At 38.5% G+C, this 27883-nt stretch overlaps 1 protein-coding gene across 1 annotated transcript in view; it reads right to left on the bottom strand.

Moving 5' to 3' along the window:
- Positions 1–27883, bottom strand: part of GNG2 (G protein subunit gamma 2) — a 114844-nt gene that overhangs the window by 85292 nt on the left and 1669 nt on the right. Inside the window, exon 2 of the mRNA XM_031679044.2 lies at positions 13566–13606. The gene's annotated coding sequence lies outside the window, so the exon portion shown is untranslated. The remainder of the gene's footprint in view (positions 1–13565; positions 13607–27883) is intronic.

Raw genomic sequence — 27883 nt, 5'->3', positions numbered from 1 at the left:
GATGCCATTTCAAAAAGAGGCTACGCTAAACAGTTTAAGAAAAAGCAGGGGAATCACAAATTAAAAGTCTAGATGATAGCTTTCTAGGAAGGAGAAAGGAAGAAGGGATCAGGAAGAAGCAAATAGGAGTCTTAAAAAGTGGTACTCATCAATAAAGCTGGGGGAAAAAAAGACAGGGAATGTACGTATGCTTTTTACTAATAGTCTTTAGTGTGTGTGTGTGTGTGTGTGTGTGTGTACTTGCAAATATTCTTTTGATGTATGGTATGTTTCAATCATGCATGCACGCACACATACACTACAGAATCTAGGGCAACGTCTGCTCGTGCCTACAAAGTCCATCCTACTACTGGAGAAGCCACTTAACCATCTTTTCATTGTAGATGCTTAATATATAATTGTATAGCTTTATTTTAGAGTAATACTCAAAGGAACGGCTCTGGGAGTCATGTTTTTCTGGGGCAAGGGTGAAATGGAAATTTCTCTCATGCAAATTTTTACAGTGCACCAGAAGCTGGAGAGACTATAACAGAAAATCCAAGATAAACACACACACTGACATAAAGTTTTTCAAGTCACCTTGGGAAAACTTTGTTAAGTTACAGCAAAAAGCAAAGGTAGCATTTCTAAGGAGAGTTACCTGGGTTTTACTTTCACCCTACAATTTAAACTAAATGACACCAAAACTCAAACCCTGGCTGGTAAGATTTGCAGAAGCTGGCGGTGGGGGGGTGGGGGGACACGTCTTTTCTCGACTACAAATCATTGAATACCCAGAAAAAATTCGATTTATTGAGAGCAGACCAGATGGAGCGCTATTTCTAGATATTACAATGTTGATCCTGATTCACAGCAGTCGAGCAGTTAAAAGCCTTCTATATAAGGCAGTGTTTCAGGTGAAGGAAGACAATTAGAAAGGGAGGAAGTCTGTCCTTTTTCCCATTCTCCACAGCTGCTGGAAACCAACTTTGTTCCTCTGACTGAATCACTGCTAATTCTAAGCTATTAGCTTATTTTCTTTCCCAAGGATTATTTTGAATATTTGGATGTCTACCTTACTCACTCTGTTCTGTCTACTGCTATTAGGAGTTTGGTAAATAATCTGATTTAGCTAAGATGCTTTACTGACAGGATATCCTGTATCTAGTTAACTAAAGCTAGAGGAAAGGGTGATTAGACAATCTGAATGCACATTATTTTTAAAAGGAAAGGAAAAGACAAAAAAGTCAACGAGGCTACAGGCCCTTTATCGTCTCAAGTAAACCAAAACAATATGATACCGAACTACCTCCCCAAATATGACTCATTTACAGATTTGACATTTTTACTTCCTACACTTTGCTCATGACTTGGAAATGCAGGTGCCACATGGGATCATGGATGAAGTAAACAGCTTTGAGTTTTCCCTTTAGCAAACAAAAAATGGGAAATTAAGTTAATTGCTGTTCTTGAGTGTTTTTCCCTAAGCAAAGTTTCACAGATTGCTTTCTTTTTTGAATAAAAGCTTTACTGAACTATAATGCATACCATAAAATTTTACCCTTTTATTTATACAATGGCATATTCATATTTACATATATAAATATATTTTTATTATATTTTATTTCTATATTTTAATATTTATGTATAAATATGTTTTATTTATATATAATTATATATAAATATATTTTATATTTTTATATATAAATATATTTTATTTATATATTTTAAATTTTATATATTAATATATATTTTAACTTATATACATATAAATATATATATATCATTATACCATTGCCTAAATAGAAGGGTAAAATTTTATGGTATGCGCATTATAGTTCAGTAAAACTAGAATCTGAGATTTGCAAATGTTAGCCACTATATATGAAAAATAGATTTAAAAAATTCTTATGTATAGCACAGGGAACTATATTCAATATCTTGTAATAACCTTTAACGAAAAAGAATATGAAAATGAATATATGAATATATATGCATGACTGGGACATTGTGCTGTACACCAGAAATTGACACACTGTAACTGACTGTACTTCAATAAAAAAAAACTTACCTTTTTAAAGTATGCACAATCCAGTGAGTTTTTAGAAAATCCAAACTTGTGCATCTATCACCACTCCAATTTCCAGAACATTGTCATCACCCCAAAAAGAAAACCAGTACCCATTAGCAGTCACTCCCCTCCTCCAACCTCATCCCCACCCCCCAGCTCCTGCAATCATGAATCTATTCTCTCCATAGATTTGCCTATTTGGGGCATTGCAATAAATGGAACCATATATCATCTAGCCTGTTGTGTCTGGTTTCTTTCACTTAGCAAAATGTTTTCAAGGTTCATCCATGTCATGATATGAATCAGTACTTCCTTTTTATGGCAAATAATATTCCAGTGTATAGATGTACCATAATTTTATCCATTCGCCAGCTGATGGACATTTGGGTTGCTTATTTATGATAATGAACAATAGAAAGCCTTGGAAGAAGAAGAAACTGGCCTTCAGCTCAGAACTCAACCCAACCAGGGAGTAATAAAGACAGCTACTGTGAAACCCACATTTATACCCAATTCCTGTAGACCACGTTACTCCTAGAGAATGTTAATAGAAATGTTAGCTGGGTAACATGGGGTAGAACAAATTTTTTTCTTATACCATTAATAAAGAAAGAAGAAGGGAAACAGAATTAAAACATAATGAGTAATATCCTCCAATAGGTGAGCTGATAAACAAATTGTGGTATACCAATATACTAGAATACTACTCGGTAATAAAAGGAATAAATTAGTGATACATAAAACATGGATGTGTCACCATGTACTTACGCAGAGCATAAGAAGCCAGACAAAAATGAACACATGATATGTAACTGCATTTACATAAAACTCTAGAAAATACAGATGCTTCTAGAGTGACCGAAAGCGGACCGGGGGCACCTGAGGATGGGGAAGGGGAAGGAGAGATCGCTATTGAGCACCAGGAAACTTTTGGATGGATATGTTATTTTGATTGTAGTGATGATTTCATGGATGTATGCAGCCAATAATCATCAACTTTAAATGTGTATCATTTACTGAATGTCAATTATACTTCAATAAAGCTGTTTAGAAACAGTGCTTTTAAAAAAGTGAGTATACCTCCCCAAAAAGTGTTTGAAGGTGTGGAAAACACTGCATATATGGTTTCAATTAGTTTTATAACAAGTTAAATTACTCTCATTTTACACACAAGGAAATTTGAATTCAGAAAGTACAGTAATTTCCCAACGTGGTCACTGCTGGTATTAGGCTGAGATCTCTTCTTCTTCTTCTTTTTTTTAATGGAGATATTGGGGATTGAACCAAGGGCCTCGTGCATGCTAAGCTACCACTGAGCTACAACCCGCCCCCCACTCCCACCAAATCTCTTATTCTTAACCCCAAGGTCCGTGTTTTTTTCACTACAACAAACTGCCTCTCACAGTTCCTGTTATATATAGACCCAACTTTTTTTCTGAAATCCTTGGGTCCCATTTCCCAACTTAGGGAATTTTCTAGTCCACAGAAGAGGCTTATGTTTTAGGGTGGTATTCCAAATTTGTTTTCTTTAGCCTATCATGCTATGCTGCCACAAATACCTCTCCAATTATGGGGATTTATCCGATTCAGTTGATTTATTCATTCTCAGTGGATCAGAGTGGTTAATCTGGATTAGACTGAGGCAAGTAAGCCTGGCCCCTAGGTCAAAGGAGTGAAAATAATTCATCTGAGATTAAAAGCAAGCTGGACAAAACCAACAACTGGCTACTCAACCCACTGGGAGTGGATCTTATACTTTTTAGGGACAAGTCACTCCTTTGATTATGGGAGTCCCAGGAAGTTGGACTAGTCAGAGTTGCCCTGAGGTGTCTACCTACTTTTTTTAACACCTCTTTCCCTAAACTTGAACTTTAAGTTGAGGTTGCCATGCCTTCTCTGAACAGGTCAGGCACAAGGTGGGTTTTCTCACCTCAGTACCTCCTCCAGATCCTTCACCACACAAACTCTGTCCAAATACTATCAATTGTATCTGGGCCCATTTGAACATGGGCTATAAACTTGATTAAATAATATTAATGAAAAAGTGAAAGTTGGTTAAAATAATTTTTTTGGTGAGAGCTAGATTTGGGGGAGAGAGAGGTGTTATTTTTTTCATGCAAGACTTTCGTGAAGGTTAACAGTGTTGGATATTCTCCATTTGCTCCTCCAAACCCATCCTCCATCCTTGGAGACTAAAATCCAATTGGACTCAGCAGCAGGCTGCCTTGTTCTTTCTTCCAGTTGGGACGGGTCAATGGGAAGCACAAAAAGACAGGAGAGAGGATAATCATTTCAGGATATGTTTCCCGGTATCTCTGCCTGCAGGGTTATTATAATCTGGCTATACCACTTTCCTGGAGCCACAGCTCCACTCCAGGAGGGCCCTCTCCTCTCAGTCCTCATCCCTTCAGGTCGATGGGTGGTAAAGGAGCCCTGGAGAAGCACACTCTCCCCTGCAGTTTCCCTATACTCTGCCCACATCCTTGTAAATATCCTCTTTATTAAACTCTCTTAAAATTAATCGACTGGAGGATGACAATTGTTTCCAGCACAGCTGACATTTTCTGAGGGCTAATAGTATGCTTGTTCAGAAAATGAACTTACCCCATGTCCTCAATTTTTTTGAAAACACTGACATTCACAGGGTTGATATTAAGCCCAGACAAAGATAAAAGAGTGGTAAGGTGAGGTATGGAGGGGTGTGGTCAAACAGCACCGATTCAATACCTTCCTGCATTGGCGATTTTGTAAGGCAAAGACATTTCAAATGTGAAATCTATATTCACATAGATTTGCAAGATTTGCAAGAAGGCAGCGGATATATTTCTCAGATTTTTAAAACTGAGAGATGTGAAACATTCAGCTTGCTACATCATGCTTCTTTATGCTTACAAATCATATTTCCATGGAGCCTTTGGCCTTTTTGCATATGCTATTCTACTTAGACTGAGGCTCTAAACTACTTTTTTTTTTTTTTTGGTTCTAATGATTAAATATAAAGAAAGGGATGTTTGCTACGATAAAAACTGCCTAAATATAAACAACAAGGTCCTACTGTACAGCACAGGGAACTTTATTCAATAGCTTGTAATAGCCTACAATGAAAAAGAATCTATATGTGTGTGTGTATAACTGAAACAGTATGCTGTGCACCAGAAACCAGCACAGCACTGTAAATCAACTATACTTCAATTAAAAAAAAAAAACTGCCTAAATGGCAACTCTAAGAAAAAGAACAGATTTCAGAGGTGCCATCTGTTTTCTTTCATTGAGAGGCCTTGTCATTTATAGTGAAAAATGCTGTTGAAGTGAAGCAGTGCTCCCTGTGTCATGCACAAGATATAATCTCAAGCAGATTTTGATGAGTTAGAGTTTATATCAAAGATGTAAGTCCACTAAGATAAAAGATGGATCTTGATCACATCTAAGCCCAAAACAACTAGCCTCCCACCCCCAGACTCACCTCAGCTGTATGACAAATCTGTAAAGCTCTTTTAAAGGAAAAACCTAAAATGTTGAACTATTGATATGATGCTTTGTTGATGTTGGCTTAGTCTGTGTTACTGTGTGTGTCTGTTAGCTATAGATTAGGACAGGCGATAGAAAAAAAGGAATTCCTTGAATTAACCCGAGCCAGCGAGGTAAAATCTATCCCTGTGTTTGTTGTGGGTATCTATTAGAACTTAAGAGTATTTGAAAGGGGATACCAAAAGAAAATCCGGGGACACTGGCAGCTTTCCTTTACTTCTGCATAACACCAGATGGCTCTTACAAAGCTCTCACTTCTTATTTTCCCAATGAGTGGTAATTTCATTCTTTCAGCTTTTCCTGGCTCAATGCAGCGTATCAATGAATAATACCATCTTGCATTTGTACAGCATTTTACAATTTACAAACTGCTTTCCTATTCATTATCTCAACTGATCTGTACTGCAGTTCCGGGCAAATATTATAACCTCCATTTTGCATCTGTGGAAACGAAAGCCCAAAGGTATCAGACAGAATTCTTTTAGCAGCAACTTGAACAAGGTTAGGTAAACAAGGGAAGTATATTGGCTCACATCAACTGGATTGATGGACTCCAGTTGTTAATGGGCTCTTTCCTTCTCTCTCTCTTTTGCTTCCCCTCTGTGCGTCAGACTTTACTCTCTCAGCAGACTGAAATATGGTCTTACATGATTCTTACTAAGCTAAGACTAGAAAGGATGGGACCTCTCCTCCCTCAACTTGAGTTGGAAAATTCCAGAGAAAGAATCTATTGGCCTTTGCTGGGTTGCATGTCCACTCTTCAAACCAACTCCTATAGCATGAGGATGAAATACTATGGCTTTCCTCTGGCCAGTACTACCAAAACAAACAGAACATAGACAAGGAATAGACATAGCCAGTGAGGAAACCGTGAGGAGGGTGTACGTACCGCATTAAACCACTTGCCCAAGGAGCAGAATTAGAACGACTTCATAACTGAATCAGACAGCAAGCCCAACCCTCTCCTGTGAACTTCCAGCCTGTCACTACCGGGACCACAAAGGTGTTACCGTGCCCCTCTTTTCCACACAGTCACCAGTGTGGTCTGGTTCAAGACTAAAACTTGAAAAGACTCAGATTCTCATCCTGAGCCAGTCCCTTGTCAGCTGTGTTCCGGGGCCAGTTACTTAACCTCTGGGAACACAGTTTCCTCCTTTGTAAAATAAAGTAAACAATTTTTGCATCACAGGGTCATCAGAAGGATAAAAGAGAGATAACGTACTCCAGATGACTTTGAAAATTATCAAGAACTGCCTTAAGGTTTATTACTAAAATTCTGTATGTAAATCTTACAGAGGCTAGAGATACACATTAACAGTCTTCAGCTGTAATCCTCCCTACCACTCTCAGTTAGAATCACGTTGGTTCTGACATTTTTACTCTTTCCATTTTAAAAAGTATAGTTCAAAAAGAAGCATCAAACGGTGTCACAAAATGAAAAGATTCAGTCCAGAAGAGAAGTTTAAGAACAGATGGTTTAATGGGACTTACCACACTCACCTTTTCAATACAGATTAATCAGGAGATGGAAAATTTCCGGAAGACCCACAAGAAACTATTAACAGTGGTTATCCCCAGGGAGTAGGTTAGAAGTTGGTGTTTGGAAAGAAACTCTCTTTTTCATTTATTCCTGTGTCTACCACTTGAATTTTCAAAAAAATCTTACACATATATTCCTTTCATAATTAAAAAAATTAAAAAAATTAAAAGCTTGGTTATCGCAGAAGAGAAAAATAGTATATACCTAGTATAGTGTCTGACACATAAAAAGCTTTCAATACATTCTTGCTCATTGATCAAACTAGGTATTTCTAGTTACCACCTATCCGGCAGAGTAAAATCAACTTCACTAGAATAAAAGCCAGCTTTCATCTCTGTGAATGTATGTTTTCCATTAGTCATACTGTGAGGAATGCACATCACCAACTGCTGAGGATACTGTTTTAAACTCTTCCACTTTCAAACACCAAAACTGAAACCCCCTTCTTAGCCCCCAGTTATAAAGCACAGTACATCTGGATGACGCTCAGCTCTGTTGCTGCTGTTCTCATAAGCACATTCATTAACATCAGAGGATGCTAGGCTTCTAGGAACCATTTTATGTTACAGCTGGGGGTTCGCACGACATTTTCTAAGAAATTAAAGGTTACACGGCAGCATATGCCAAAGCTAAAAGACAGATTTAAATAACATTTTTAAAAAACGCCGCAACAGCTACGAGGTTTGAATGCTGGGCACTGGCTAAGTGCTATACTGGTTGCCTAGTTACATCCCTGCAAAAGGTCAAAAAAGATGTCTCTAAATCTAGAAGGAATTAAAAACCTCAAAGTTTCACCATTAAACCAAGTACTGTGTGTGAACTCCTACACAGACATCCCTGAAAATAAGTGTCCATCGGACTTTGATCAGATGGCAGTCCTTGGGGGTATCTAAGGAGACAGTGTAATAAAAGATCTTCCTATATATGAAATTTGTTACCACGGTCACATTTCACTAAAGTTATGACATCTGAACTCTCCCCATTTTATCGTACCCATTGCGATCTGCTAGTACAGGATATTAAAAAAGTTTCCAACGTAGTTGTTACAACTTCTATCCCATGAGAGGTGGAAAAAAGTCCAGTGTTTTAAAATCATTAAACTTAAAAAAAATTTTTTTATTGAGATCAACTTTGCAAATTATAGGCCAGTCTCTAATCTAATAACAAAAACTATGCATCTTAATAATGAACAGCTAGTGTCTTAACACTCAGTCCTCTTTCATCTCCTTGAGAATTTCCTCATTAGTTCTGCCTGGCAGACACTTTAAGTCCTAATATTTTTTTTCTCAGGAATGGGACAATATAGAACAACAATTTTGGTCTAGAAATTTAACATGAGTGCATTAAAATGGATGAGACTTCTTCCAGAATTTGAGGATAGGGAGAAACAGTCTTCATTTTTTTCTTCCTCTTGAAGTTCAATCAATTTTTTTTTGAGGTAAAATTCACAAAACATAACATTAACCATGAAGCATTTTAAAGTGTACAATCCAACAGCATTTAGTACATTCACGATGCTGTGCAGTCATCTTGTCTATTGAGTTCCAAGACATTCCTGTTACCCCCAAAGAAACCCTGCACCCAGAGTAGTTGGGATCATCTGGATCTCCTACTTACATTTACTCTGTAATTTCTCTTTGGAAAGAAATGAAAGAATCTGAATTTAAAAGACAGCATAAGGATTCCATCTGCTTTTATTTCTTCTGGAACTTATTTGTTTCCCAAAAAAATCCAGCAGAGGTTCAAACCTGAAAGGAGGCTAGTCTTGACAAGATGAATCCAGGAATGAGAGTCCGAGAAGGAAGGAACCCCAGAAGGCGACTGAGAAGAATATCAGAAAAACTCACAATTCTATCCGAGACCTATACTTTTCAGAAACCCAGATCCTATCTCCATAACTGACAGTATTTGATCTTTTTTTTGCGAAGAAAAAAAGAATTGAAAGAGAATTCCTTGTACCTGCCAACTAGAACAGTTTGGAAGATAGGAAACAAGTAAATACATTATTAAAAAAAAAAAAAAAAAAAAAGACCACCAGCTCATAAAAGTCAAAGCCTATTCTGGGGAAGCTAATGTATTCCTCTTTCAAGAATACTTATAGTCCTCTTTGTCCCAGTGGCTTAGAGAATAAAAATCTCCAAATAAAGGTCACAGAAATGTACGAAATGAGGGCTTTCAGTATTTCATATTTTCAGGCTGGCTGTGTTACAGGTGAGGACAAGGAGGGTATTAGGGAAACAGGGAAGAAGGGGCTACTTAACTTACATCAGGGTAAGAAGCTCACCCTCTACCACTGGGAGTCAGGAAGTACGAAGTTCTTAGAGCTGGATAAGACTCCATCCTAATCCCTTCCCCTAGGGCATTCAAGATAGTCTTCCTAATACTTTTTATCTATTTCTGAATATTCCATGCTGTCTCTTAGGGGGGAATAGTTCTCTTTTGTTATACAAAAGGCAGGATTCAAGCTAAGAGAGCTCCATGGGGCTTGGGCAAACTTGGGTTTTATAATTTCCATACATGCTCACATGCTGAAAAAGATTCAATCATACCCTATGGTCACCTCAATAAGAAAGCTACCAAAGCTGCGGTCATCACAGGCATCACGTAGGAGTGTGTGGATAACACTGGAGAGTGAAAGGGCGGGCTGTGAAATCCAACACTCCATAAATATTGCTGGTTCTTCTAAGTTGATTTTAGACAAACATGTATATGTGGATACAGATTTTCCAAGGGTTAGGTTCACCCTTATCTTCAACCCAAACCCTGGGGGTTATTGTCATTATTTAATCTCTATCTTCATAATTCATCAGTATAACAGTCCCTTTCCATTGGAGCTGCTTTTAGATATCTAGGAGACCAAGGGTCCCAAATTGCCCGGAACTCCAGCAGTTTTAGTACTGAAGTTCCTAGATGCCAGAAAACTCCTTAGTTTTGGACAAATCAGGACGGTTTGTGACTCTACTGCTAGCCTGAAGTTTGGCACTCAGATCTGCATTACTGAAGTGTCTAAAAAGTGGACAGAAGGGGGACTTGACGCAAAAATAGCTGCAAAATTCAAAATCTCCATCAAAAATTGCTGGCTATATTCTACTCCAGAGATGGTTTTTAAAAAAATAACCCAATGATCCATTTCACTCTCTAGGCAAGCAAGCAGTGGTTGCTTACTTTGTGGGGATGACCTATCTAATGGATGTCAGAAATTAAACCATACTTAGAAATTAGCTATAATAAATGCCACTACAGTAAGGTTCTAAAATATTATGCTGTTTTCCCCCCAATTTCCACATTTTAGAGCCTAATAAATAAAGCATAATGCGATAGGCAGCCATAATGGCATAAAATAAAAATCTCACATTTCTTTGGTGCTATTTGAAGACCTGGGAACCTGCACATTGTAGGCAAACTCTCCAGAGTTGGAGAAATGCCAAAAGCAGCACACTCTCCAGAGGCCACACCCATAGTATCAGAAAGTCTGGCCAAGAAAGGAGCCCTTGGACTTCAACCTGTCCCCTTGATCCAATGCCAAATACTCCAAGACAACGAAAAGCCTTCAGTGCCTGTATCTACAAAACAGGATTTGCAGAGTCAAGACAAGAACTTGTTTCATCAACTTGGGAACCCTGACCCTTCTCAACACTATACAATGAAATATGAGGTAATCCTATCTCTGCTACCCGAGGCACACAACCTTTCTGAACAATTCATCTCTTTTACTTTGTAGTAGGCAGCATAAAACCCCCCAAATAGGTCCATGTCCTCATCCCTGGAACCTGTGAATATATAACCTTACACAGAAAAAGGGACTTTGAGTGTGTGATTAAATTAAGCACTTTGGTATGCGGAGGGTATCTTGGATTATCTAGGTGTGCCAAATCTTATTACATGAGTCCTTAAAGTCAAAGAACCTTTCCTGGTTGAGCTTAGAGTTAAGAGGTATGACTATGGAAGAAAGAAACACAGAGATGTAATGCTATTGGCTCTGGCAATGGAGGAAGGGGGACTCTAGAATTCTCCCCTAGACCCTCCAGAAAGGAACACAGCTCTGTCAATACTTTGCCTTTAGGCCAGTGAGATCCCTACAGAACCTAACCTGTAGGACTGTAAGATAACCTATTTGTATCTTTTTAAATCATGAAGTTTGTGATAATTTGTACAGCAGCAAACAAGAAATGAATACACCCTTCATCACTGCCGTTCAATTTGCATAATGCCTTAGCAGTATTTTGCTTTAAATCCCAGTATTTGACCATTTTTTACCTAGTGTTTAATTTGCTTCTCTGTACAGACAAAAAATAGATTTGGTGCTAGAGCAAATATACTCAAAATCCCTCCAAGAGTGCAAAACAATATTTCCTTTTACATGTCTATTTTGTTTAGTTTCTTTCTTTAGTTTGTTAGCACAGAGACCACTTACATAAGGAACTACTTTGCATAACTGAAACCAGTAATTTTGCAAGAAGCAAAAATGCTTGTAGGTAAGCGTGAAAACAACAAATAACCTCTTTAAAGGTGTATAAAGACACAGTAGTTCTCAATGTGTCCTTTGGGCGCCCTGGATGTCACAATGGCTGGAAGATACCACTGGCCTTCTGTGAGCCAAGGACAGGGATACCAAAGAATACAAGGAAGAACTGTCCCATTTCAACACACCAGCAACCCCCATTGAGAAACTCTGCTTGGATTGATTTGAAACATTTTAGGACATTCATCAGTATGAAAGATATCAACACCAACATCAGACAGGGAACATGAAATACTTATAAAACAGTCTTCATTATTAGTAATATTTGGTAGAACATAGGGATGTTTCAGCCCTTACCTGAAAGATAGTAAGTCCTTAACTCCAAAAGAACCTCATTAAGGGGTAGCAAAAGCTATACATGGTCTTATAAGCATACACACATATGCACACATGCCTTCCTTCTAGTAAGAACTAGACCAGAGAGTCTCAACCCTGACTACACATTATAATCACCTGGGGAGCTCTTAAAAACTGTAGATGTTCAGACCCATCCCCCAGAGATTCTGGTTCAACTGATCTGGGTAGGGTCTACATATCAATGTTTTTAAACACTTCCCTGGAGATTCTGATGCATTCAGGACGAAGAACCACTGCTCTCTACCCAACCATGAGCAGCCTACTGGACAAATTCACCTTTGTGGCCACTCCATAGATTTGTATCTGTTCCTCTCTTTCTGTATCTGTAGCTCTCCCAAAAGAGATGGCTGGGGGTTTTTCTAGATGTCCTCCACTCCTTCACTTCTCATCTTTAATAAGCAATTTCATCAGTTCTCCCATATTCAGCCCATCACTTCCAAACCCAAAGCATCTACTGGTCTCCTTTCCACTAGTCTTGCTTTACTTTTTCTCCTAAGAAGGTTCTGATTCAAGTAAATACTAAATACTTGTTGAATGAGTAAATGAATGAATGGCTAGCTTCAGTAAACTAAGTTAGGTTAAGAGAAGGTTTTATATTTTATTTGCATTTTGCTGTAGCCACTAAATAGTTAGGTAAATGAATAATTAACAAATATATGTATTTATATGGATGACTGAAACATTATGTTGTACACTAGAAACTGACACAACATTGTAAACTGACTATACTACAGTTCAAAAAAGTTTAAAATTCAGTGGTAAATTCAAACCACTGTCATATAATCCAATGCGGAAAGGACAGAAGCAGGTAGGGGTATAAGTGAAACAATACTGGTCATGAGTTGATAACTGTTTAAAGTGAGTGACAGGGATATGGAAGTTCATTAAATTATCCTCTCTATTTTGGTATATGCTTGGAATATATCAAAATGAAGTTACATTTTAAAATAGGGGTGGAAATCCACATCACTGACTAGAGGAAACTGTGTACCATGGTTGGGTAGAGCAAACACATTATCACCTGTCTCAGCCATACGGTGAACTTTCAAGTCTACAACCAGATTCATATAGCTCTAGCCATTTTCAAAAGCCAATTCAGCTTCTTCAAGAAGCCCAACTAATATCAAATTGACCTTTTAGTGTTATTGTTATTGCTGCTGGAATAGCCCTTTCAATGTCTACAATCAATCTGCTAACGACAGAGTTTATCCTTCTCTGCCCTAATCTGCTCTGACATCTGTCTTGTACCGCAAACAATCAATAATGTTTGGTGCTATAAGGATACATTCTGTTAAGGCAGTGACCTCAAAGGCTCTCCAAACTCAGGTTTTCAGAAGAACATGGGGGAAATCTGGGTGATAAATCTGATTTTAACTATCCTCAAGGAGAGCCTTTTTTTCCCCTTTAAATTTTAAAGTTATGTCATTATTGCTAAAGATTATGAATGTTTCCTTTTGATCCATTTCACATGTCAAACGCTTTCATCTATAGGATTACTTAAAATTTTTTTCCTCTTAACATTCTGGTTAGATTCAACATCCTAGAAAAAAATATTTCAGAATTCTTACCTCTTCAATTTCCAAAGCCGGAGGCTCACTGGCAGATCTGGCTGTTGAGAAAGCAGAGAAGAAAATGTATTTAAAAAAAAAAAAAAAAGGTGTGTGTGGGGGAAATAACATGATACACAAAAGCTGAAAAAGCAAATAAATGTTTCTGAAAACAGGGTTTGGTGGTGATGGCTGAGTAGCTCTAAGGGCAGAGGGGCTCGCAGGTTCACATTTCTGAGTCAAGAAACAGACATTTTTGTTAACTCTTTTTCTTTGAAGAAACAAGATTTGTGAAAACAGGAGTCCCTTCCTTTGTGTCTGTGTCCCCTAGCCAACAAGAAAAAATGACAACACAAAGTCGGCTTGGGAATGTGTTACAGCGGGCAGAGTTCTTGGTAACAGAGGCTGTGAACCGGTGAGTTGAGTATGAACAAGCCTTCCTCCTGACCTAACTCACCTAGCTCCCAGCAGGACCGAAGTAGCAGATGTGCTCTTGTTCCAGGTGTTAGGGAAAGAGCTGGAGTTCCACTTGTGTGCATGTAGCCCTTTAAGAGGGTAAATGGCACAAGCTAATGATGAAAAAACATCTTTAGCGTACAAAGCTGGACACACCTATACCCCTAGCTGCTAATGACCTCTGAGGATGTGGAGTAGAGTTGGCCTGTTTTTGCCTAGCACGAGTGTGGTTCATATCTGAGAAAGTTCCAATGCAGAGAAGCTTCTTTTCTCCTGAAAAGATACCTAGCACCCAGCTCAAAGGGAATTGCCCAAGCCTCAGGGAGTGCTTTATCACTTCTATTTGTTGTATCTCAGAACTAAGATGTACCTGGCATTTAGAATATTAAGACTGAAGGTAGAAATCAAACTCACATTGGGTCCTAAGACCAAAAGAACACTGGTGTCTCTGGAGATCGCCCAGTGCTTAAGGCTGGCGCGGGCGCTGAAATCTCAACCAAACTGATTATGTTCCCAGATGACTATAAGGGACCATATGTTTTTAAATGAGACAACGTTATTAGAAAACCATTATCTCATGATTAATGACAGCAAAGGGGGAAAAAAAAAACCAAGCCAAGGGCAAAAAACAACCTATTTTCAGAGAATAAACCCTAGGGATAACAATGATTAGTGGGACTTGCAAAATAAGCCTTGAAGGGTGCTCTGAGCCCAGAACTCTCATACATTACTGTGAGAGCACAAATCGGCCCAGCCTTTCTGGAATGTTCTCATCCATAGTGTTAGTGATGTCACTTCTTGACTTTACCCCCCAAGATGCAGAACATAGACAAGGAATTATTACCAATGTGTTAGAAGTAGTCTAAATATCAATAACACAACCTACTAAGTAAAACAGAAAAAGTCCACACAATGGCACTTTGAAACGATAAATACAAAAAAATTTAAATGATGAGGAAAAATACACACAGAATAAAGTTATGTGAAAAGAAAATACAAAATTATACACACAGTAGGATCTCAGCTAATTTCCTAATATCTATATATTTAGATTTATGATATTCTTCCAGTATACTTTCTGTAATATTTCATGTCATGTTCTTCAAATATATCACATAATATTTTCTGCTAAATGCTATACATAATATCTTCCTGGTATACACTTTTCTAGGAAAAAAGACTGGAAGAAGATACCTCAAAATGTAAAAAGTGTATTATTCCTTTTGTACAGAAAGTGGAAGTAACAGAAATGGCTAGATATGCTCCAATGTCTGCTTTTCTTCTTCTTCTTCCATGCTTGTAATAGAATTCTAAGCTAGGCACATACAAGTCAAGGAAAACTGCTTTTCCCAGCCTCCCTTGTCACTAGGTGTGTGGCCATGTGACAGAGTTCAAGGGGTGGCTGCAAAAGTGATTGGGGCAACTTCTGGGTCATGCCCTCCCCTTTTCAACTTCCTCCCCTGCTGCTAATTACTCATGGCAAAAATCCACCTTAGGCCATAAAGCAAGGGAAACATGCTAGGAATGATGGAATAACAAGATAGAAGGAGCCTGGGTCCCTGGATGATCTTGTGGAGGAGAGCTAGTTTATCAGCCCTGGACCACCCGTCTCTGTACTGTTACATGAAAGAGAAATAACTTCTAACTTCTGTCACTCCTGTGAAATCAGGTCTCAGTTACATGCAGTTCAACCAACAACCTAATTAATGGAAGGGGTCACTCTTAGTTTTTCTCTACACTAAGTATTTTGCAAATTTTCAATGATCACCATGAATGACTTTCATCATCAGAAACTGAAGTTAAGCACCGTTTACTGATCTTAAAAAAAATTAAGACAGCTTAGAGTGAAGTTTGGGTAACATGAGCCTTCTTCCCACATATGAGAGGAAAAGTGAAATCTACAGTTTTGAGTAGGAATTACACCATATGTCAGGATACAGATCACACAAAACTCCCTGTGTTTGCATGACCATTTAATCTCACCCCACAGCACTTTATTTCTCACCTTTTGAAAAATATTTTTAATAAGGAAAAGTTGTATAACTTTTCCTATAAAATCTGCAATAGGAATACTCTTAAAAAAAAAACCCCATAAACTCTAGTCAATGTATTATAATTATCCATTTAAGAGAATACCTAGACTTCTTAAATTTTAAAAGTCTTAAAAACCAGTTTTGTATATGCACTAACTCATACCTTTAATTTAAGGGTGTTGTTTGTTCTCCATATAGAATCAAAATGAATCACTCCTCAGTAATCCCATTGGCTTAATAACTCTGTTGACTGTCCATCAGCCAAGTGTAGGCTTTGATTTACCTTCCCCTGGAGTGGTGACAGATTTGGCAAAGCTCACATAACCTCCCTGGTCTCCTCTGTGACCCATGGCCCTGTATTATAAGATAACTGTCCAGGATAAAGGGGTCCTGTCTACTCCATAAAACAGAGAAAAGAGACTTGGTCTACTTGGGGATCAGATCTGAAACAAGAGCCTCACAAAAACCTTACTGGAATAATGCACTGAGGGTCCTTCAAATCTGTAGTAATGTTATGCCAGTGCCAGTTGGCACCTTTCAGAGGCTCATTAAAGCCCTGTGCACCTGCACACAAGACACTTCCCAGGTAGAGACTTTGGAGACTTATATGCAATTATTTATCAGATAAAGGACCTATTTTCCCCCCTCTTTCCCAAAAGAATGCCAAATGGTCCTCTTCTCCCCTGTGACTCACAACACCCAATATTAACATGGTTAACTTACATTCAGTAACAAGGGGAGGATGCCAGAGTTTCTTCTCTTCCCTCTCAGAATGACTGTGCCAGTGTGTTCTCAAGAAACCCCTAAACTCTCTCACACAATAGTCAAATTGAAGCTGACAGTCATCGCTCTGAATTCTCAGTTTCTCTCCCCCTCTTCCCTTTACAGGAACATAAGCAACCCAACTCCACAGGCCTGATTACCATGGTAACAACATGCACTGTGATTAAGAGTGTGTTTGTTTTTTCGAAAATGACTCACAGATTGTTCCCCCAGAAGCCCCAGACACACAGGTTTCTGGCTGGTTTAGAAAATCATCCAAAGTTTTCTTGCAAGTTTCTTACTTCTATTAGCAAGACTGGTGGGATGGAGAGTCATCAAATCAAATATGCTCTTCTCCTTAAGGTTGAAAAAAAACCCCACTTGGTTCCTTAAACACTCCAAGATTAATCAATTTAAAATTCAGGTTACTAATGAAATTAATTTGAGTTTGTACACTGGAGATAATTAATCTGTTCCTAATTTAAATAATTAAAGTATTTCATAATGTAGTTTTAGAGACCCAAATGAAATAATCAGGTGAAATAAAATCAGTAAAAATATCAAATACAATAGCCTAAGTCTGTGCATATTTGTTCCATCACATATACAGTGTTATAAAAGAATAAATGTTAAGTATTAATACCAAGATGTTTTTGAAATAACATCTAAAATGAAGGGATTTATTTTTAAAAGGAAATGTGAAAGAGTCCAGATATTTGGCAGAATTGTGGACTTACTCCCATCTGTTTATCCAGACATATTATTTAAGATCTTCAGTGTACTAAGCACCATTGTTTATAACTGAACATTGCAATAGTGCTCAGGGAAGACTATTTTCTTACTGGAGACAAAAGCCATGGGCATGGCCTAGTCCATCATCTTCTCTCAGATGCTTTGGGTCTCAAGACACCATTCTGGGTAAGTGCTCAGTGAGAGTGACCATGACGTAATGATCACATCAGGCCAAGAATTCACAATCCTGACTTGAGCATCACATTGACTCTCTTCAAAAAAATAGACACTGGTAGTTTTGGTATGTTGATTTCCCTCTGTATGAAACTGAAACAAACCTTATTTTAAAAGAAATTTAAATTATACATTTTAATATAAATCTCTTTAACTTAAAACTGTCTTCTGACGCTTACTTATAATACAACATATAATAAGCACATGCACACACACACACACACAATGACATATAGTCATTAAAAATTACTATCTCCAAATTGCTACACATGTTCTGTGCTGTTACCAATAATATTTTCTCTCTAGAGTCTGATGGGATAACTAGAGTGTATTAATCAGGATAGGTGAGGTTTTACTGTGGTAACAAAACACACCCCTCCTAATCTTTTAAGACAGAAAAGTTCATTCCTCACTCTCACTACGTGTCCACTGCAGGTCAGTGGAGAGACCATCTCTGTGTTGTCGTTACTCTAAGACCCAGGCTTAAGAGCTCAGCCACTGTTTCCACACTTCCATCACTGCCAATAGCCAAGGAATGCGCTCACATTCTGATGCTTATATGCTTCTTCCTGGAGGTGACAAACATCACTTTCGCTCACATTTCACTGGCCAATGCAAGACTTATAGCCACACCAAACTAAAGAAGACAGAGAAGTGCAAGCCTATCCTGAGTTGGGAAGGAAAACAGGACATACTTATGACTAAGCACGTGCATTACTAAACAGTGCAAACTGAGACTGTCACTTAATGAAGTCAAAACACTGACAACTGATAAACGTTTTATATACGTTATGTAATTATCTCCTGACAATTTTGTGAAGTAGGTATTGTCATTATTTCCCAATTTAGAGATAAGAAAACAGAGGCATAGAAAGTTTAAGCAACCTGTCTAAGACATTCTGATTCCAAATCAATGTTCTTTATTTAGCTACTGTGCTCTCCTGTGTATTAAGCCTTTGAATATTATTTTCCTACACTATAATACTTAAGGATTATTTTAAGACTTACAATAAAAAACAGATGATTTTTTAGCTTAGAGATTTTCACCCTTCTTAAATTTTTTATTAGTTTAATTAGAAGAAAATCTGGGGACTGTTCAATATCAAAGTATTTGGGGGGAAAACCTTTCCTTTGGGGAAAAAAAAACTGTTAGTGAAATTACTATAATGCCTATGTACAGAGTGGAGAGTACAGCTTAGTGGCAGAGTGCGTGCTTAGCATGCACAAGGTCCTGGGTTCAATCCCCAGTACCTCCATTTTAAAAAGTAAGTAAATAAAAATTAGAAATAAACAAATAAACCTAATTACCTCCCCTGCCAAATGCCCACATACAGTAACATTCTCAAAACACAACCATCATTCATGAAGTTTTAAAATAAATGGCAAAGGATCAAATTCAATTCTCCAAGGAAAGACTCTAAAATGACAGTTAATTTTTTTCCTGTTTAAGTTTTTCAAAATCTTTTTCATATGGTTTTGTACAGATCAGATAAATACCCTTCTTAAAAAGAGCTATGTTGGCAAAGGTTAGAAATTAACTTTTCCTTTCCTGTTCAAAAATGTAAATATAAGAGTAGGAAGCACTTAATCAGTTATTACAGAAAAGGCATTCCTACCATGAGTACTTCATCTCTTATGATGAGAATGCACAAAAATACACCTAGAGGCAAGCAGTCAAAACACTGTAATGACAGCACCTCCACAGCAATTTCCCCTTTTCACTATTCCTTCCTCACAAACGTAGCCTTCAAAATCAAATACCAGAATGGAAAGTAGGAACCACAAAGAAAATGCTCCATTAATGGAACTGCATCTGCCTCTGGAGTTGAAAAGTGAAATCCTATTTTCAAAACAACTCATAATCAGAAATTTCAGAGATTAGTTTTTCTTCTCTTCCGGTGCTGTAATCAACAAAATGCATACCTCTCTAGAGAAAGCCAGACTTTCATCTGTCTGACAGACACCATACACAGAACCTTGGCCTTTCTTGCTCATGTCTTGGTCCAGGGTGGATTTTATTTAGATCAAATTGATTTAAATGACCAGTCAGGAAGACTCAATTTAATTAATTAATTAATTAATTACTTAGTATTTCTATATTTATTTTAACAATGCAGAAATGCAGGGCTGGTTGCCTAAATTAAATGCCGTCCTTATTGCTTTATGGCCCTGATGTAATTTCTTTTGAAATCACTTGTCACAAAGGTTATCCTTTGCTTAGACTAGCTGCAGCCATTTTGTATTTTCTTCCAGGATTCTTTCTTCAGTCTACCTAGGTCATCACCAGCAACAAAAACAAGTTTTCTGTTTGTGTATCTATGTGTGTGTTTGCTTTTCTCAAAAGGGAATGCCTGAAAATACTGTTCAACAGAAGTTGTGTGATCTTGATAAGTTTTTTAACGCTTCTGAGTCTTCTGATAGCTCCACATATAAGACAGAAATAATAATAGTGGCAGATTCTATTGATGGCCCACTCGATAACCATTAACCCTTTCTTCCTTGCTAATAGAAGCCAGATCTTTACTTCTGGGGTCTGGTGACCATGTTCTTCAGAGAGGCAGGGCTGTGCCATGACCTCACAAGGAAACTTAAATTAGCCAATCCCAGCGGCATTGTCTGCCTGGCCACTAATAGGTAAGGCATCTGAGTTGTGAAGGTGAATTCTGCTGGGGGTGGCTTTTCTGTAACCTTAAAGAGAGGTACATGAGAATAAATGAACCACTTCACTGTACCTCTAGATACTGAAATCAGCCTGTAATTCTGAAATTACAGGAAGGGGAGCTGGCCTAAGAGGCTAAACCAACCTGCTCAGGATGTCAGAATAGGCAGAGAAAGAATTCAGGTTGCTAAGAATATTGTTCAGTTCTGAGTAACTCTGGACTTACCCTCCTTTCAGGAGGTCCTGAATAAATTTCCTACTGTTTAAGCCATTTCGGTACGATATTCTTTTACCAGCAGCCAAAAGCACCCTGATGGAAAAATAGTTCTCATCTCATAGGATTATTTTTAAAAAAACCAGTGAAAAACAGTGATGTGTATAAAGTATCCAGCACACAGCAGCATGAACAGAACGCTGAACAAATACTAGTTCTCAACTTGATCCTTGAGACCTGCTGATCTTCACTCATCCAAATATGAACTTGATACTAATGTAGCTTGGATGACTCTTCTGTGAGGTTTCCCCTGGTTCCCGCAAACAGAATTAAGGGCAGAATTTAAGGGCTTTCTCTACTTTATTCATCTAAGAGATCATACAAAGTACCTAAGGTTATTTTAAACAATAAGATTGGTGTTTAATTCAGACAACAATCCCTGTAGTATGGGCTGCAGTATAGAAAAATATAATTAAACAGAGTATTGATTGTGTATTTACACACTTTGATCAAAATTAAAACCCAATCCAGACCAAGGACTCAACAGCAGCAAAGGATTCTGCATTGGTAGTCTAGTTAGTTTAACTGAAAATCTGCCTTCTGTAGAGGAAAGAGATTTTATAGATTCTTGTGCAGGTGTGTGAGAAAGGCCACATTTCCTCTGGAATGCCACCTCACCCTTATTTCACAGAGCTACCTGCCCCCTCTCCCTCGAGCTGGGGAACCCTCTCCTTGCAGTTCGTCACATGGCTAACTCCCCACCATAATATAGGTCTCAATTCAAATGTCATCTCCTCAGACAGACCTTCAGGGATGACCCAACAAAAGTAAAATCCTTGCTCCCACACCAGCATGCACGCAATCTCTGTCCTTCAACCTGTTTCTATTTTAACCCATCTCAGCCCTTACCACAACTCAATATTTTCTTGTACTGTAATTTTTTTCTGTCAGTGGGGTCCAATCTTAGCTGATTCTGATCTAATTAGTCTGGGTTGAGGCTGCGCCATAGGTATTTTTTTTCAAAGTACGTCTCAGTGATTTCTAATGTGTAGCCAGATCTGAAAACCCTAGGTTTATGTTTACTGGGTCAGTCTCTCCAAACTCTAGAATGTCATTTCCAAGAAAACAAAGGACTGGCTTGTTTTGTTCATCCAAGTGTTCCATGGCACACTGCAGATGTTAAGACTTGCACACAGACTGACTAACTATATTGTAATTTTGTCAGTATTTGTCTGCTTCCTCAGCAGTCTATGAGCCCCTACAATATCGAGCCCACTCTGCAACAAAGAATGAGTGACTCAAGAAAGTTCATTAAATAAAGGAATGATCAACAAACTGCATTTGTGAACCCAAATGTTCTCACACAATAAAGCACAAATATGTGAGGTGATGAATGTGTTAGTTAACTGGCTGGGAGAAATGAATCCTTTCATAGTATATACATATATCCAATCACCATGATGTTCACTTTAAATATCTTACAATTTTATTTGCCAGTTGTCCTCAACAAAACTGAAATTAAAATCAAACAAAAACCCAAGCTGCATTTGCATGCTATAAGGAAGACAAATATGACATTGGGTGTGGCTGCAGTCCTCAAAGAGCTTGCAAAACAAGATTAAAAAAAAGGAGATTGCCATTATCCACACTAGAATGCATTAATTGCTGTGAGGAAAGAACAAAAGATGTCAGAGGAGGTGAAGACTTGCTATTTACTGGGGAAGGAATAAACCCAGGAAGGCTTTATAGAAGAGACAGCATTCGAACTGAGCCTTATAGGACAAATGGAATTTAAGTAGTCAGAGAAGAAAGATGATATGGGTAAAGTGTGGAAAGAGAAGCAGGAAGGTTCTTCGAGGGAGAGGCAAGAACACAAACAACAAATAAGTCCATCTGGAGGTCAAGAGGGCCAGAACTGAGACACTGGCTACCAACATGGGGAAGAGTAGATGGGGTCAAGATCCATTTCCAATGACAATGCAAACGACTATGCAAGTGACTGTAACTTGTTTGGTGAAGAAGATAATGAAACTGAGTTTTTCTAATTGATGGGCAGAGAGAATGGGGTGTCTTTAATACTCATGGAGTCAGGAGGAGCTGGTTTTGAATGGGAAAGGCAAAGGTGAGCACTGATTTGGACACGTGAGTCTCAGTTTCAGTAGGTTGGATGTTCCAGCAAGTTTGTGGTGCTTGATGTGCAAGTTTACAGTAGGTGAGAAAGTAGTATGGAGAATCAGATTTGGAACTGACCCACACAATGACAATGACTGAAATCACAGAAAAGGATCTAAAAAAGGGAGAGGGAGATAGAAGACTCAGATCTTGAGAACATTCATATTTGGGGAGCAGAACTTGGAGTTAATGGAGAAGTTGGGAGCCTTCAGAGAGGTGTGAAGGGTGGCATATTCTGCCACCCTGAAATATGCCTCTTTGGCATAAGGATTATTTTGGGTAGGTTATTTTGGGAAGTAGCAGACACAGGACAAATTCTGAAAACAGACTAGAAGTTACCTTTTTGTAAGGGGAATTTACACTTACGAAGGAAGTCTCCATTTGTAAGGGTACCTCGCTCTCTGTACCAGGAAGAGAAGAATGACGCCCTTGAGATTCTTGTCAATGGAGAGGCACCAACTTAAATCAGCATATCAAATCTTATTCTTATTTACCATGCTTCTCCTGGTCATCTCCTCATAACTTCTCCTCCTCTATTTTGTCTTCAGCTGAAGATAGTATTTCAGCCTGAATTCTAAGCCACTTCTGAGAGTTACTCACTTTTCCCTGGTATTGCCCATGTATCCATGAGGTACACAAGTTAATAAACATCTGCTTGTTTTTCTCTTATTAATTTGTCTTTTGTTACAGGGTTTCCAGAACTGAGAAGGGTGGAGGGAAAACTATTTTTCCACTCTGATAGGTAAGAAGATAGGAGAGGTTACAAAACTCAAAGGGAAGATTTGCTGGCAGCAGGTTTGTTTAATTTTTAATTAATTTAAACATGTAAACTAAGCATGTTTGGAGGCAAAGAGGATCAATAAAAAGAAGCAACCAAATATGTATGTAGGAGGGAGGTAGAATAATTGTCAGAACATAATCCCCTAGAAAGTGAAAGGAAATACACTGGAGAGTCCAAGTAGAGAGTTTACTCCTGGCTGGAAAGAAAGACTGTCCTAATTTGACCTTGGAAGGGAGAAGAAAATGTGAAGACACAAGACATTGCAAGGTAGTAAAGAATGAGGTTGAGTAATTCTGTAGTATATGGTTTCTCCAAAAAACAGAAGCTGAGGTCACCTGTAATGAACAAAGGGCATGGAGGCTTGGGTTTAATGGTTTTGATTGCAAATGCAAAGGGAATAGTAAAAAGTGAAATTTTTTTTTAAAAAAGGATTTTCAAAGAACAGCCATGGCCCTGTTGATGTTGCAAGGAATGTAGAGGAGAGCCTATCACTCCAGTTCCCAGACCCCCCCCCCCCATCAGCTCTACTGCCAGGCGCCTGGGGCAGACAATCATGGGAAGGTCTGACTCTGACAACCAGGATGGCAGGGCGACAAGGGAAGGCCAGAGAAACAGGGAGGAAGGGTCAAGTGACTGGTTTTTCCAAGCCTTTCCATTAAAGGCTTGGCCGTTTACACATATTTGCCAAGATAAAGGCTAATCCTGTCTTATCTTATGCCATGGTATTCAGTGGTACCACTTCTGAGAGATATGTTATCACTAGAGTTTGAGAATTGAGCTCCCTCTGTTTTAATGTTGAATGAAGTCCTCTAAAGATTATCTGAACACTGACTCCCCTTAACTATAGCTTGTTTTAACAAAAGAGTTTTGGAGAACCACATATATCCCTAGTGCTCTTACCTAAAACACCTGCATCTCAGTGCCACAGTGTCATCTTAACATTTGAATCAATTTGAATACAGAAACTCCATATTTCCATAAGGTATTAAATTTAAACATCACTCTTTTCTTTTTAAACAAAATAATTTGGTCTTACGGACCATTTTTAAAGTGACAAAGTATAAAGATTTTCTCTATCCATTTATCCTATGATGGAGGGAAGTAAAATGGAGATTGAATTGGGAGGTAAGGTATTAATCAACTGTGCAGCTCTAGAAAGGTAACAAATTGGGGGCCTATTTTATTGTCCGCCAGGGAGTGGTAGATACAGGCTCATCCCCAGGTCGTTTTTAGCTCTACCATTCTACCATGTTATAGGCCGGGACTAAGTCTTGACACAGCTCTGTAATTCCCCTCTCCCACCTGGGTCTAGAAAAGTCAGTCCCTGGTGCTCTCAGTAACTATAGGATGAATAGATGTGCATATTCATTATCCAACCCCCCTGTACACACACAGAGGGTATTACAAAAAATTAACATATACTCAGGAGCTCTTCAAACCATTCAAGGTCAACATCTGCACCCACACCATAAATCTCAGACATCATTGCTGTTCAACAGAGTCCTCCCTAATCTTCTGCCCAGATCTCCTCGGCTCTATCCATACCCTGCCTCACCAGTGACCAAATCAAGAGTGAAATCTGTGGTGGAAAATGAAACACGGGATTCTATATTTTCAAAAGTGAAATTTAGCATAGAATCACATTTCATTAGTAGAAACTTCTCTCAGAACCTATCGCTGTTGTTTTGCCCCTTTCCAAGTTAATGCTCCCCATTAAAAAGAGTTTGAAAACAAATGTTTCTCTTCCCTTTTCTGAATTTGCTACCTATTGGGCCTTGTTTCTCATGCAGCCAATGAGCAGAGGCTAGAAAGACATTGAGGTGACAGCCCCCAACCCCGTGCCTCCTTTGTACCTGGCCCTCACCTGGCCAGCAGGGTCATTGGTCTACAATAAGGGCTTGAATTTCACTCTAAGGGTCTTGATGTCACCATTCTCAGGATTTATGCGGATTTTCTTTCTCCTTTTTGAGTTTAAAAGTTACTTTTTAAAGCAGAATTTCACTTGGGTAGGATAATACCGGTAAATACCAGGGATTAAATACAAATATCATAAACATGATCTTTCTGACACACTATGTTAAGAGATCCCATCATTTAAAAAAGTCTCCTTGGAAACAATCCAATTAAAAAATGGGTAAAGGACTAAAACAGACATTTCTCTAGAGAAGACATACAAATGGCCAATAGGCACATGAAAAGACACGCAACTTCATTAATCCTCAGGGAAATGCAAATTGAAACCAAAAAGAGATACCAATTCACACCCACTGGGATAGTTACCATTAAAAACAAACAAACAAACAAAGGACCCCAGGAAACAACTGGTGTTGTGAGGGTGTGAAGAAACTAGAACTCTTGTGCACTGCTGCGGAAATATAAAATGGTGCAGCTGCTCTGGAAAATAGGATGGCTATTTTTCAAAAAAATTAAACTGAGTTACCATATGATACAGTGGTTACAGTTCTGGGTACCCAAAAAGAAATGAAGCAGGGACTCCAACAGATATTTGTACTCCCATGATCATAGCAGTGTTATCCATAGTAGCTAAGATGTGGAAGCCACCCAAGTGTCCATCAACAGATGAATGCATAAACAAATGTAGTACATACATATAATGGATCACTATTCAGCCTAACAAAGGAAATTCCAACACGTGCTATTACATGGAAGCATGTTAAATTAATTAACTCTAATTAATTCAAATTTAGTTAATTAATTAATTCTGAAGTGAAATAAGCCAGTCGCAAAAGGACAACTACTGTATGATTCCACTTATATGAGGAACTAGAGTAGTCAGATATATAGACATTAGGTAGAATGATGGTTGCCAGGGGCTGGCGGGGAGGAGGGAATGCGGAGTTAGTGTTTAATGGGAACAGAGTTTTGGTTTGAGAAGATGCAAAATCTCTGGAGATGGATGGTGGCGATGGCTGCACAACGATGTCAATATACTTAAAGCCACAGAACACTACACTTAGAAATGGTTAAAATGGGAAATTTTATGTTGTATATATTTTACTACAATTAAAAAAATATGTCTCCTGGAACCCTTGAGGGAGTGGCAAAGATCAAGAACATGCTAACTTTTCCTGCAAGCCATGCAAGAGAAAAAAATGACATCTGAGTACTTACTACGTACCAGGCAGGCACTCACATATCCATACACAAAAGCAAAAATTTAAAAAATTAAAAATAAAAAAAAACACAAAAAAATACCCTGATTATGTACTATTAACCCCTCTATACAGCAAAGAAACCAACATTCATAAGTTAATGTACCAGGTCAAGGAGTAAGAAGCAGCGCTAGGGTTCAAAGGCAGATTTGTCTGATTCTCAAAGCCTATGTTCTTTTCGCTCCACGATGCTGTTTTCTTCCACCCTCAGTTGTCTTTTGAAGAGGCTCTGTGCTTTGACTCTAGAGCTTTTATACATAAAAGTTGGGCCTGCCTTGTGAAATAGGCTAAAAAAGTCAGTCAACCAAATGCATTCACTCTGTGTCTACCATGAGGCCCACAACTGGCCAAGAAATAATGGAGTCATGTTTCCATTCTGCCATTGACCGTATGGCAGGGGAAAAAACACACACACACATACAGTTAAAATTTCAGTGTTGGCTGACTCCCTCAAAAGCCACTGAATCCTCTGGAGAAAAGCAGTATGTCTTAAATATTCCATACACCAAGAGTAAGTGGAAATAGTCCCATTCTACAGGAGAGGAGCATTTTCACCTTTCTCTTAAACCTCCTACCATCATAGGTAGTGATTTGCTGTTACTCACTCATGTGTGCTTCAAGCTGGAATGTAACAATTAAGGGAATGTTTCAGGCTGTGCAGAAAACAGGCATCTCTTAGATGTTTTCTGAAAGAGAGCAGGGAGCCTCTGGACGCCCCTGTGCCTATGAGCCAAGGTTTCATTTTCTTACTCTTTTGTGAAACACACAGAGAGGAGTAAGGCAGATTGTCCACACATCCCCACACATAGCAGGGTGTTGGCATTATCCAGTGAATCCAGACTGTAGATGAGTAAGTACCAGAGGGTGAGCCCCATCCTCATTCACACAGCCCAGATTCCCAACTTGCCATTTCATTTCATGATAGGCAGTGTGATCATGGAGCTGCAGTTAGGGGCATCCTGAATCCAAGAGCTACCTAAGAGCTCCTCTCTGAGAAGATGATCTTTACATTTTTCACACCACGAGACAAACAGGAACTGGATCCGTGGAGTATGCGGCGTGACTTGTTTTGCCCGCAGATTTGATTAAATTCAATGGATCTGTCAGGGGAGCGCCACTGTTT

The sequence above is a fragment of the Vicugna pacos genome, chromosome 6 (assembly GCF_048564905.1).
Source record: "Vicugna pacos chromosome 6, VicPac4, whole genome shotgun sequence".
Lineage (NCBI taxonomy): Eukaryota > Metazoa > Chordata > Mammalia > Artiodactyla > Camelidae > Vicugna > Vicugna pacos.
This window is presented reverse-complemented; position numbering and strand designations above follow the sequence as displayed.